Raw genomic sequence first — 14,026 nt, 5'->3', positions numbered from 1 at the left:
ATGAGGCTTTATCACTAGGATAGAGGTTTGAACATTAGAGTTTACCTATGAAACTGAAAGATTCTCCTGAATCTTCCTTGTTTCCTACCTCTTCCTTCCAACAGATCAACATGCAAAGTTTCTCTCTCTTTCTGCACACACACACACACACATATATATACACACACATATATTTCCTATACAAGTGATTACTTCTGTGATACATATGCCTCCCAATAAATTCATTAAGGTTTATCCTGTGATTGCTAATTTTTATCTGCTGCTTAATATTCATTGTGCTTTAAATACAGATACTATTCTTTTGGGATACCGTAGGAGAAGTGGAAAGAGGAGCATGAAAAAAGAGCAGCTAAAGGAAAACTCTGAGTTACTGAAAGGAAGGGAGATTATGTTTTTTACACCTATGGTGGGCTTAATAGAATAACATCAACTCATAGAAGTCATAATTAAAGGAAAATTTTTATTATGGCTTTTGAAATAACATTACAAAAGGAGTATCAGAATAAAATGTGCAAAATTACATGAACCATCATCATGAGTTCCATGCCATTTCCTTTTTTTTTTTTTAAAGGAGTCAGCTATGAGAAACACTCGCAGCAGTCCTCATAGGATTGGCCAAGAAATATAATTCCCCTTGGAATATGCAAGATTCTCTGATTAAAAAAAAAAAGATTTTATTTTTGATTTTTTCCAAGTGAGCTAAAACCCCTGACCCCCAAAATTCATGGGTAAAAACATGAAGTTAACTTGAATGGTAATTCATTGGGTTTGACTGTTTCTTCACTGACCTGAGATACTCCTCTGAAAGCTTCATTCTCACATAATTCCTTGCAGAGATAAATTTTGATAAGAATTGGAAGAAAGTCACATAATTTCTCCAGAGTTTGGAACTGGCTTTTCTTCTTCTCTGCAAGTTGAATTTTGATGTCCTTTTATCATCAGTTCAAGTCCATTATGTCAGGCAGGGCATGTTCTCCTTCGGGTACATCCTCTAAGCATCTACGTATAATACCTGCTTGTCTCAGAAAACTGGAAGCCACACACACCTCTGCTTGAGACAAACTGGGTGGATGCTGATGAAGGAAAATAACTTGAGAAACAGAAGTTCCTGCTTCAAGGCTTTCTCTGTTTTACTGAGCTTTACAAAGAACAGTTGTTGCCTCATGTTTTTTTCTTTCGAACTGCTCAAGCCTTATGTCCAGCGACTCTCTAGAGACAGCACACGACTGTGGCTTACAGGAGAATGTTTGCTGACAGATACAGAATCGGCAGATGAAGAGTCCTGTAAATTAAAACAAATAACACATTTTTTAGATGATAAAATCCCACAGCTTCACTTTTTAATCTTTTTTCTATTCAGTATTTACAAATTTATATAAAAGATGCTGCTTGCTGGATACAGACAGAACTTACTTCTGAAGCCAGGAGAAGTCTTCACCAGTAAGGAGCAGGATCGTGCGCTCTGCCTGGCTACTTCAGAGAACACAGAAGGGCAAAGAGCATCTCCAAGGTAGATGCTGAAAATGGATTTAAAGATGAAGCTGATGACTAATAACTACTCTTTAAAGAACTTCCAAGCAGCACCAGGGATTTGTGGTAAAGGCTTGCGCTGGTTTCAGCTGAGGTAGAGCTAATTTTCTCCACAGTGGCTAATATGGGGCTAGAATTTTGTTTTGTGCTGAACACAGAGTTGAAAATATAGGTATGGTTTTGTATTGCTGAGCAGGGCTTACACGGAGCTAAGGCCTTTTCTGCTTTTTGCACAGCCACACTGATGAGGAAGTTGGGGGTGCATGGGAGGTTGGGAGGAGACACAGCCAGGACAGATGACCCCAACTGACCAAAGGGATATTCCAGACATCATGCTCATTATGTACAGTGTGGGGGAGAAGGAGGAAGGGGAGAATGCCTGGAGTGATGGTGCTTGTCTTTCCAAGTCACCATTGCACATGATGGAACCCTGCTCTCCTGGAGATGGTTGAACACCTGCCTGCCCATGGGAAGCACTGAATTAATTCCTTGTTTTGCTTTGCTTGTGTGAATGGCTTTTGGTTTTCCTATTAAACAGTTTTTATCTCAACCCACAAGTTTTCTAGCATTTACCCTTCCGATTGTCTCCCTGATCCTGCTGGTGGAGGAGTGAGAAGTGGCTGCATGGGGCTTGGCTGCTGGCTGGGATGAAACCATGACAAGGCTGATTATCATATTCTTCCAGAAGATCTAAAACTGAAATGATTGGCTTTCAGCCTACCACTTGGTATGGACTTTTATCATATATTCTGAATTTATTAATATTTACCATTAGTAATGCATATAACAGATGATCACTGAAACAATTTCTGCTTGATGCTTTCTTGCATAAAAGTATAATGTTTGTCTCTTCCTCTGTGTCTTTTAGGGAGAGAGAATGAGAGGCTTTGGTCTAAGAACTGAATAGTAATTCCAGCAGTATTTTTCAGATAGCAAAGTAACATCACACATTAAAAATAGGTGATACCACTAGTACCAACTGCGAAATCATACTGCTGGATGAATTTTCCTGAAAATATACTTGTTTCCTTTGCCCTAAGCCTGCCTAGGCTCAGTGTTCAAGATCCAACAATTATTTTCTTATTCAAAAGGCCCTCAGGTCTTTTTGGGGAACAATCATATACCACTTGTTTTGATGAAACAATCTATTACAATTTCCCCTCAACATTTCTTTAGGTAGCAAAGTTTCCTAGACATGATAATATATTCCCGAAGTCCTTTCGTACTGGTCAAGTTATTGATGCCGATCAAACTTACTATCACTGAGGGTCCCTATCCAAGTACTTCAAATCAAAATAGATTATGTGTGACCCAATTTAGACTACCCACTGCAGCCTTTAAGGCAATCTCAGGACTTACAAGGCAGCTAAGTTCAAGGCAGCAATGACTCACTGCTTAAGACTCAGCACACACATTCTGGTTTGGTAACGTGAATAAAAGTGGGCATGATATCAAATATAGAACCTAATCAGCGATGCATGGAATCACTTCCATCAGTAAAATGTAGCTGAGGCAAGTAGGAATGTGAACATGTTCTCTTATGCAAAATCTTTATACCACTGCTTCATGTTCTGAATTAACTGGTAAAGTTCAGTAAAAACACTACTTCTTCAACCTCTTTAGCATGTGTTGGATTCTTACTTTTAGCTCAGTAGAAAAATGTTGAAGTAGGAATATTAGTAGAGCAGCAGGGATTTCATGCATGGATCTTGAAAAAAATCACAACAGTGTGTTCTGCTGTCTTTCTCCCTCCATCATATTTTTAATATAACTTTGATGGCATACATTCATCACATAACCATATTATCTGAGCAGTCTATGAGTAAACTTTGAGCAATGAATTCTAGTAACATGGCTTGAAATCAGCCTCAGGAGAAACCAAAGCAAGCACTCCTTCTCACAGTCAAACAAGCAATACACTAGCTAAAAATAAGGATGAAAAGAAAGCTAATGTTTACCTAGATTATAAAAAAGTAGGTGGTTAAGATGAAATATGCTTTGAAATAATTCCAAAAAGGCTAAAAACACTTTTCTTTTAAGATTCTGACATGCACTGTTTAATTCTCCTGCATGAAAATTCAGAGGTGTTTTAGCTAAAATATGTATGAAAATGCACTTCCAAATTGAGACACTTATCAGTATTTAGAAACAGCACATCACAGGCCCCATAATTTTTGAATTTGTCCACCTGAATCATTCACACGAAAAAGTATCTGGCTTCTTTTAAATATTACTGTACAAAGCAACCGGAAAATGTTCATTTCACCAAGGATTTTCACATCTGTTACACATTTTGTTAAAACTGCATGACCTGCCTCCAAATAATATATTGTCCTTCAAGTAAGCCTAAGTGTTAAAAGTCAAGATTGCAATTTAGTTGAGAATTACAAACTATGTTGTGTTCTGGGCCATCCAAGCTCAAGAAGGCTGTCCAAAGATCAGAGTCCAGGGAAGGGTTAGAGAGATAGCAAGAAGACCTAAGAGGGGAAACTAAGAACTCATTTATCCTGACAAAGAGCTCATGAGATAGTCAGAACAGCCTACTTGAGCAGCAGAGACATAAATGACAGCAAGCAGTACAAGAAAGCACAATAGTCAAATGACATTTTAGGAAAAACTTTTTCACTAATACAGTAGTGTGCAACTGGAACAGGCATTGTGAAATTTTAATCTTTCCAAGGCTCAGATGGAGAAAAACACAAGGAGGTGGTGCAGTGTCTGGAGAAGCCCTGCTCTGACAGGGCAGTGAAACCAGAGGATTCCAGAATTCATATGGTTATATGAAGTAGGCTCATTCCATTTGTTTTGTACCAGACCTCCATTACCTATGTCCAAAGTTAAAAAAAGCATGAAATAAATATCTGGGTTGTTTTGAAGTTTTTATTCTCCAAATTTAGATAACAGCACAAACAATAAAGGCCAGAGAAAGATGTGAAAACTCTTAGAGATCCACAATCTTGAAACAATAGGAATATGGACATTTCTTCCTAAGGACCCTTCAATTTATTGAAGGGTCAACCCTTTAAAAGTGTATTAACAATTCTTTTTTATATTAGCCAGCCAAAAGGAACTGCAGATGCTTACTGTAGAAAGTTGACAGCAGATTACATATAAAAGGAAAAACAAGTCCTGTGCATCTGAAATATAAATTGATATTAAAAATGTGATTTTATGACGATAAATATAACTTCATCAACCCTGAGAAGGTTTTTTTTTTATTTTCTATTATCTAGCTATTATTTTGTAAGAAAGTAATTGTATTGTTGACAGTCTCTCTTTGTTAAATAACTTGGAACTATTAAGACAAGAAGCCTATGTCCCTTACTGGGTAAATTTCCTTTTAAAATAGCCAGATGTTTGAAAAAGGTATTCATACAATATTTATCTTTCCATTGTTTCTATATTGTAATAATTTTACTGCTGTTTCCTCTTTGTCTGTTCAGAACAAATAGAGCCTTAGCTATCAATTTTGAATTATTAATTTGAATGGCAAACTGCTTAATTTCATAGTTGGAAGTGTCAGTGTTTTCCTTTTCAAGAAAGAGAAACATGGGCTTTAGCCTGAACTTTTCTGCAGATAAAAAGGCAAATTCTGTATTTCAGCAGAACTGGTAAGAAAATTAACTGAAAAAAAAAAAAGTTCTTGCAAGTTGGGTACAACATACATACAATTTCAGTCATGTATCTTTAATATACTTGTGTTTCTGTAGCTTTGTATTTGTGCAGTATTTCACATGCATTCACTTTTCTGTTAGGAAGGAGCAAATTTATCATTGATTAATCGTGCTACTAGGCATAAACTTGATTTGAGCTACAAATTATTGATTTGAAAGATGGTAAATATGAAACATTTTGCATCTTTATAATTCAAGAAGTTTTGCAATTTTGCTATTGTAGCTTTTTAAAAAAATTTAGAAATTGATATTGAATATGTAAATGTAGCAGTTTGCTGTAATCCTGTCCGTACAACATAGAGTAGCAGGGAGCATACAAAAGGAGTTGAGGAAATTAAAAGGAAGAAGGTATTATTCTGAGACTCAAAGAAGGAAGAAAGGAATTCCTTGAATAGAATGAGAAAAAAAAAAGTTATTTTAACAAGCACCTTGAAAAGATACTTGCAGTTGAACCAAAACAGTAAGAACAACCTCAGTCTTATCAACCAACTGAAGAACCACAGAACTGGAAAATACTGAGGTTGAAAGGGACCTCTGGAGGTTATGTGGTCCAACCCTCCTGCTCAAGCCCAGCCACCCAGAGTAAGTAGACCAGAATCATGTTCAGCTGGCTTTTGAATATCTCCAGGGATAGATTCCACAACTTTTCTGGGCAGCCTGTGCCAGCACTCAGTCACACTTACAGTGAAAAAAGGTTTTCTGATGTTCTGGGGGAATCTCCTGTGTTTCATTTGGCCACTGCCTCTGGTCCTGCCACTGGGCACCACTGAAAGAGCCTGGGTCTGTCCTCTGCACCCTCCTTTCATGTATTTATGTACATTAATAACATCCCCTAGAGCCTTCTCTTCCAAGGCTGAACCGTGCCAGCTCTCTGAGCCTTTTCTCATTGGAGAGATGCTCCAGACCTTAATAATCTCAGTCACTCTTCAGTGAACTGTCTCAACTATATGTCCTTTTCTGCAAAACCAAAGATTTGGGGTTTTTTTTAAGAAGATTGTGAAGGACTTGATATCATGTACCTTTATTCAGACAGGCCAGGATTTTAGGAGACCATGTATGATCCTATGAGAAGTTGTGCTCTTGGCAGCTTTAGCAGCACTATTATTCTCTAAAGTTCTAACATAATTTTTCAGTTAAAGTTTCTCTCTGCCCTAAAATGAGATCCAATATCCATTTCATATTTTTTCCCATCAGTTAAAGGGGACATGATAGCTAATTTTCTATCTCATCAGTTACTTTCAAAATTTATTTCTTTGAGCAACTTCAGTGTAACAAAGGAATTTATTGACATTTCATGTTTCTTGCGCACTGCCAGATATAGAGACCCTAAAATTGGAACATACATTTTATTCCTAAAAATTTCTACAAAAAAAGAAGAAACACACTTAGTAATGCGAAGAATAAAAATGTGAGAAAAGATGTGTATTTGAATAATCATCCCAATCTGACACTGCTTCTTGTCCTTTTTTTCTGAAAGAAGCTTAACTGGTTGTACATCGTCTTCGGTTCTCCCGTTGTGCATCTTGCTCGTTTCTTCACATTTCTATTTTTAGGTTTGCTCATTTTATATTTTCTTTAGCAGGTTGGAAACTCATCTCTCAACCACGTCTTCCTGCAGATCTCCCCCACTGTACTTCCTTTCAAGTCCCCAGAGCCCGCAATGCATTTTACCCCACAAGAAAACAAGAACAAAATGTTACTGGTCTGTGTTTTTACAGCCAATTTCCTATAATCACTTTCCTTTGTATTGTATAACAGAAAGTACAGTACATCATCTTCAAGAACAGAGAGGCTTCGTCTCAATGATTTTTAACAGATTTCTGGTTTTGCTTTCTTTTCAACTTCTTTTCTGCAACTCCCCTGCTACCTTTCTCACACCACAGTGTCTCGTTTGACAATAAATACTGAATTTTTTACCTTGTGGTCAACATCAATTGAGGCAATGCATTGTTGAGCCTTGATAGGCAGGGTTTTTGCATTTGTTAGAGGTTAAAAAATATCCGTAACCAGATGCACAGCATGCAGCATATAAAGTACTGAAGTTACTGTAGGCTTGCACTTTTTTTTTACTGAATGATATGATAAAATTTTATTCTCTTTAGCTGTCTTGATAATGGTGAGATTTTTACATTTATAATTTTTTTTTAATATTGAGTAAATAAAAAAAATACTGCCCCGCCATTTGAGTAACATTCATAAGCAAGAATGCATAATCCTCAAGTGGAAAACAGTTTCCTAACTTAGAAAAGCATATGTGAAAGCTTTTTGAGAGTAGCAGGCCTCCAACATTACGTACATTCTTGGAGAAATTATTTTTTTCTTCCTTTGAGGAAATGATATCTTTTTCCTCTATGTTTTCTTTTCAACAGGATTATTGAGTAAATTTTCCCTCCTCTCATCATTGTTTCTTGCATGGTTTAAGCAACTGATTGTCACCCATCACAAAACTTCACCATCTTTTGCTTTTAGGGCTCAATTACTTTATTCTTTCCAAGAATGTCATCAATGTCAACTCAGTTTTTTTTTTTTTTTTAACTTGTAAGGCTACAAGGCTGCTAATAGATATACAGAAAACTCATCCTGAAAATTTATCTGAGGAGGCAAACATATAAATCTCTCAGGGCTTTGTGTTTTTTTTCCTAGAAAGGCAAGTCATACAGCTTCTCTCCTTTACAGCACTCTGATGAACTAAAGAAATGCTGACTTATAACATAGGATTTAGAAAAGGGCAGGGAGTTTTTCTTTATGAGGTTGCTAGGATCATATTTTATTACTGGATGTAAATGTTGAATAATGCTTGAACTACAGTGAGCACATGCAGCTGGGAAATTAGAAACTGTCTCTATAAGGCTGAAAAACTTAAACGATAGGCACCAACTCTACTGTGCTTGATTTTAATTCTTATCTCAGACTTGATGATATTTGAAAAAAAATGAAGATTTTTCTTTTTACTCCAGTATTTTTATTGTTTCCATATTTTCCAGCCTTCCTCATGCTTACAATGTCAACCAACAATGGGTAAAACTGGAGTTGTGCAGACTAAAAGTGGATTTTCTTTGTCAAGAAAAGTTGGTAGATGACTTATTAGGCTCACTCATAAGAAACCTGAACAACATGCAAGTGCCCACTGAAGATGGAATACTGCTTTGAGAGACCACAAATGAAAACCACACAGAATTTTATATGCCATGGCAAACTAGTGCCTACCATTGTAAAAGTGAAAGAAAATAAGTACAATTATTTAAAACTACAGATGGGACATGGGGTTAAGAAAGTTTAAAAACAAATAACAAATATATTACATTCTTCTTCCTGACAGCCACATGTTACTCCAGCCACAGGTACCATGAAGAATGACTATTGCCTTTAATTCTACTCAGTTGTGAATGACTGTTGTCATGTATGCCATTTTGCAAGCTCTTTCCTGCTAGCACATGAAGGTCATTATATCAAATTTGCACTGGCAACACAAATTTGGGACATGGGAAGAAAGAAATTTATTTTCTAAGTTTGGTATACTAACTGTTGAAAAGGTGAGCTTCTATAACAAAAGATTATAGTTGGTTTACCAGAAGATGTTAGCAATGGATGGAAAATAGATATGAGGGTCATTTGGAGTGATGTACATTTTACTTGAGTTATCTCCAAAGTAGGCCTGTCATTGGGAAGTGATCCATTACCCTTTCAAAATGTCTGCTCTTCTGAAATGACCATTTTTAGGAGAGTCTAGCCCACTGGACAGTAATTTTCTAAAGTTAGGCAACCCACAGTCCTGTCTTAGCTTGCTTTTCACTGGTTTTCTTAGCTTTCCAGAAATGTATTATGTATGCATCAACAGTAGCTTTTCTGTGTCAAGCACTGTTGGGTCTCAGTCTATTCTAGATTTTTTTATTTGGAAAAATCATGTCAACTTGCACTTGAAGCTGTTTACATGCAGCTCCAGTAAAGCCATATTTTCCCCTTCTGGAGGCAAATAATACACTTTCAAAAAGTGCTAATTACTGTAAGAGTGTAGTTGAAAATATGACAGTCTATATTTGTACTCAAATACCATGTTTACAGTTTGACTTTTTTAAAATTTATATTCTTGGAACTAAGTGCACCCTCCTTTTTACTTCCTCCCCCACATACACTCGCCCAGAACTAATAAGAAATGAATCAGCTTACTGAAATGCAATATAAACTTCTGCACACATTATATCCTATCCTTTCAGCTGGTGCCAAGACAAGGCTAAATCTCTTTAGAGCATGTAGCTTTAATATACAACCATCTAGAAGAGGTTTACTGCAAATGCTACACATACTGACTGTTGGATTTACTAGATACTAAAGTATCTCATAGTTTTCACCTATATGCTTCACTTGCGTTGCTGTGGTCTAGAAATTTATGAGTGAAGGCTGCTATGGTTCCAGAATGGGACTGGTGTGATGCTGGTATATGTACACACTCCACTGAGCTGAGTCCTGCTTTTAGAGATTAAATGGAGCGTGTAGGAAAAACAAAGGTTTTATGTTATTGCTCTTGGCACTTGATGTAATAAGATGCAATATGGCAAGACTGCAGCATTGGAATGGTTTCATGAGTCAGAACTGACGTAAAAACAGCAACGATTGAGCAATATTGCAGTATGGCTATTCCTACATTATATATTGTAAATGCCACTTTTACAATCATTTCAAAACAATGGTGTATAACTAGTATGTTTTTAGGGTTAAAACCAGTACCAGTGCTAACACAAGTTTGTTGCTGGTCTGGATTGGTGTTACCATAACTTAAATCTGCACCCTGCATAAACTGACTAAATACTGACACAGTGCTCTCTCAGACACAACATTCTTTGGTAATGTACTCTATTACATGTAAGGCATATTCAGCCTCTTACAGGTATATAGACTCTAACTGCAAGGAGAAGATTGATTGATTATTAATTTATTTACCCCCAATATGCTGAAAGAATGATGAAATGGGAAATTACATTGACTCCATACTAAGCAACCTCCTTGCCCTGGAATATCATGAACTGATCTGGACTAAGTAGTGCTCCATAAAAAATACTATGGCCCAAGGTGAGAGTTTGGAGAAACCCCTTATATTCTTTTTGAAGCTAAGCTTTGAGAACCAGCTTTCTGTATTAAAAACACAGGCTTTGTAATGGACAGCTGTAGACTGTGCCTCAGAACTGCTACTCATTAGGAATGCACCAGTTCAACAGGACATCCATAAGTTGAAAGATATTTTCAATTAATTAATTGATAATTACAACTTAAATTTCAGCAAAAGTTGCCAGTCAGAAAAGTAGTCCCACGGCGCAAAAGACCAGTCCAGCTTGGATACTAACACTGCAGAATTTCATACAATGTGCCAATAAATGCTGACTCAGGTCTAACCTATGCGTTACAACATGGGCAACAGACCGAGAGGAGCTGACTGTAGGCACAGACATCCATAATTCTACTGTTGGCCCTGCCAGACCCCTGGAAAGCTGACACAATTGCTTCAACTGCTGCCAAATTGCTGAAGAGCGCTTGTTGGAGGTTATTCTTAACCAACAAGAACATGGTTCTCACCTCCCCATTACCCACAGTAATTTGCAAGACTGTTTCTCCCACTCAACTGCACCTTGCAGCCGATCGTCTTTCCCTCTCACAGGAATATCTGTGATATTCTCCCAGGAATATCACAGACAGAAATAAACTCTTGCATATTATAATAGCATATTTAAAAGCTGTTTATGCAGTGCATATATAAATGGAGCAAAGATTTCCATACTCATATCAAAGTGTTATTTTTTCTCCGTTTATATATATACACTGTTTTAAACTCTATGGCCAATGTGTAAAGAAAATGAAAGCAATTATGCATGCTGCTCCCATCTTGTTCATGCAAAACTCCAAATTATTTCAAAGGGACCTTGTGAAGTAGCAAGAAAACCCAATTCTTCACTTCTGCACTCACAACTGCACAGTTGAATAGTAAAACGTTTTAGTAACATCAGAATTCACTACAGACAAAGCAAAACAGTACAAAATTTATAAATCTGCCACTGGTTGATGCTCTTAAATTATTCTGTAATCTCATGATTGAGATTGTAGGAAATAAAGGTGATGTAGGAAATAAAGGATAACATTCATGTTTTGCTAATATACTTGGACCTTATTTTTCCCTTTGGCTTGTAAGATACTTTTTTTCTCACCATAATAGATGCAAAGATTTGGGTGCACAGAGAATAATTTTCTGGAGAAGGGAATGGAAAGGGAAATAAAATATACTAATGGATCATACCTAGTCACAAGAAATTTGAAAAGCCTAATTTTCTGTTCAAGGAAAGAGATATAAGAGAAAAAGAATGGAAATAAATGACTGAAATGATGGCAGCAATCAGGAAAGAAACATGTTCAAAAAGGGATTCCTACCAAAAAAGAAAAAAAAAAAAGATGATGACACTGGACAGGTGTTTCAAGCCATCTGTGAAGAAAGTTTAAGACTTAGGAGAACTTCAACCACCAATTCTATACAGAATACTTCCTCTGTCCCCCATAAAAATCGACAGCCTATGATAATGGAGGTAAGTTTATGATCACATTATGGATGAAAGTCAGTGAAGTGAGAAAAAGTGTAACAGTTCTTCTACCTCAAACTGACTCAACCATGTTCACTACTATACCATTCCTGTATTATTAAAAGTCAGAGATTCTGCATACAGTGAACAGTGAATGCATGAATTATTCATTGAGGTTTTTTGCTGGTTTTTTTGGTTGGGGTTGTTTTTGTGTGCGTATGCGTCTGTGTGGGTTTCTAATTTTTTTTGGTTGTTGTTTGTTTTGCTTTTTGTTTTGTTTTCCTTGTTTGTTTAGATGTTGGTTTTTTCCTGGCTGCTGCTTCTCTTGCCCTAGATTCACAATTACCAGTCACCAGTGCTCAGACTAGACCAAAGGAGCAGCTCTAACAAAAATAGCATGATCTGTGGCCTTGTCTCAGGGAGTGGAATTGAGGTAAAAACATGACAGTAATCTTAACCTTCCCATAGCCTTTCTTTTTTAGCATTGAACAAATATGAAAACAATAAAGCACTTAATGTGATAGAGATTTCACTGTTACATCACTTTATGTAAGGTAAGACCATTTTTTTCCTTGAAAAGGTGTGTTTTTTTGGTTACTGACCACGTTCAGGAAGGAAAAACATTTGAGGACTAATGCAAAGACATTCATGCAATTAATTTCAGCATTTTTTAATATTTAAAAAATGTGCCCCAAAACCCCCACGACTCTTGCAGCCATGGCTGTCATCTTAAAACAGGAGATACTTTGACTCCAAAAAGTCTACAGATTTTTTTTTCCAGAAAGATGTGGAAATGCTAAGGTTATGCATAACCATACAAAACCACAATATTAAATGCTTCTCAGCAAGTGCGGCACAAGAAAGTTTGGTGCAGTGTAAAAACTGTATGATTAATCTTCTCTAAAAAAGAGTTTGAATTGATTTCATACTCTGCCCCTAATAGTTCTGTATCTGCACATATGCTTTTCTGCCAATATTCCCCAAAGTGACTGCATTAAGAAACCCATTCTGATAACATTTGTAGGACATCTCATGGGAAAAAAAAATAAAGTCCACTTCTCACACAGGGGAGAGAAAAAAGTGACATGTCACCGAAAGTTAGCACAGCAAGATTTTTCATCCATCAACAGGGTGTTCTCAAATCAGAGAACTGTTTAAACAAAAACTCTCTGTGATGCTACTTGCTTTTCCTAGCTCTTAAATGTTTTGTTAGCTAAAAGCTTAATACCAGCACAACAAGGTGTGGTTCATGACTGGAAAAATGGCATGTTAGACACATTGTCAACTAATTGCTGTAAAATTACTGATGTTGCAGCAGTATTACATATGAAAAAGGAAAGAATAAAAGAAAATCACAGTCTGGCAATATGAATGGGCAAGTTCATTTCCTCCTGCATTGTTGGTACTGCAAAATCACTATCACCTACAAAGTACAGAAGGATTTTAAACAGATGTTCTGATTGACACAGAAGAAACAAACATATTTAACACTGGAGTTAACGTGACGCCAGACTATCTCTTCTAAAGTATTTAAAAAATGAAAAAGATTAAATGAAAAATAAATGTTTATTAGAAATGCCTTTCTTTTGTCATTCCATTGCACTGGACAATTTGGAAAATTAAGTATCCCTTCTCCCCAGATGTTATTTTGTATTATCACACATAATTGCTTTCTCCCCTTGCCAATCTAATGTAATATGTTATTGAGCATGATGTTAATCAAATACCAATCAGATACCAAAATCAGAGAACAATTCAATATTTTATATCTGATATAACTCAAGTCTTCTGAATTCACTCTATCCCCTGAAAAATCACTTGCCTTCGTGGGTTTTGTGGAATTGGTTTTTTTCTTTCCATGTGTTTGCTATTGGATTCCTTGGAACCTTTCGCTGAGAATCTTGAGCCAGAGACTTGATCTCACACTTCCACTTTCTGGGGAGGGGCTATTCTCATCCATATTAATAAAGGATGAAACAGTATCAATATTGACTTCTATTTATAATAGCTTTAACCTTCTATAACAATTACACCGTGGTATTATCTTTAATCTTTACTACCAACACCCAAACAAGCCCTGGTGGTGTGAACAGTACAATGCTCACTGAGCATGCACTGCTAAACAATCATATTATAGCCACACTGGGATCAGCTTGAGACAAAGCCCTTCAGACTTCCCAGCACAGTGTAACCCATTAAAAACATAGAAATTTCAGTTTCCTTTACTGCCTTATTTGCTGTATATATATATAGAGTATCAGA

General features: G+C 36.5%; 1 protein-coding gene and 1 long non-coding RNA gene across 2 annotated transcripts in view; both read right to left on the bottom strand.

Moving 5' to 3' along the window:
- The window catches only part of NALF1 (NALCN channel auxiliary factor 1), a 443,768-nt gene that overhangs the window by 285,243 nt on the left and 144,499 nt on the right, over positions 1–14,026 (bottom strand). The window lies entirely within an intron of this gene.
- Positions 444–4,592, bottom strand: LOC146444526 (uncharacterized). The gene is made up of 2 exons (XR_014851076.1): positions 1,414–4,592; positions 444–1,282 (listed from the first exon to the last, which is right to left on the bottom strand). It is a non-coding gene; the product is annotated as an uncharacterized LOC146444526 (long non-coding RNA).

The sequence above is a fragment of the Lichenostomus cassidix genome, chromosome 1 (genome assembly GCF_008360975.1).
Source record: "Lichenostomus cassidix isolate B80296 chromosome 1, HeHo_3.0, whole genome shotgun sequence".
NCBI classification, from domain to species: domain Eukaryota; kingdom Metazoa; phylum Chordata; class Aves; order Passeriformes; family Meliphagidae; genus Lichenostomus; species Lichenostomus cassidix.
This window is presented reverse-complemented; position numbering and strand designations above follow the sequence as displayed.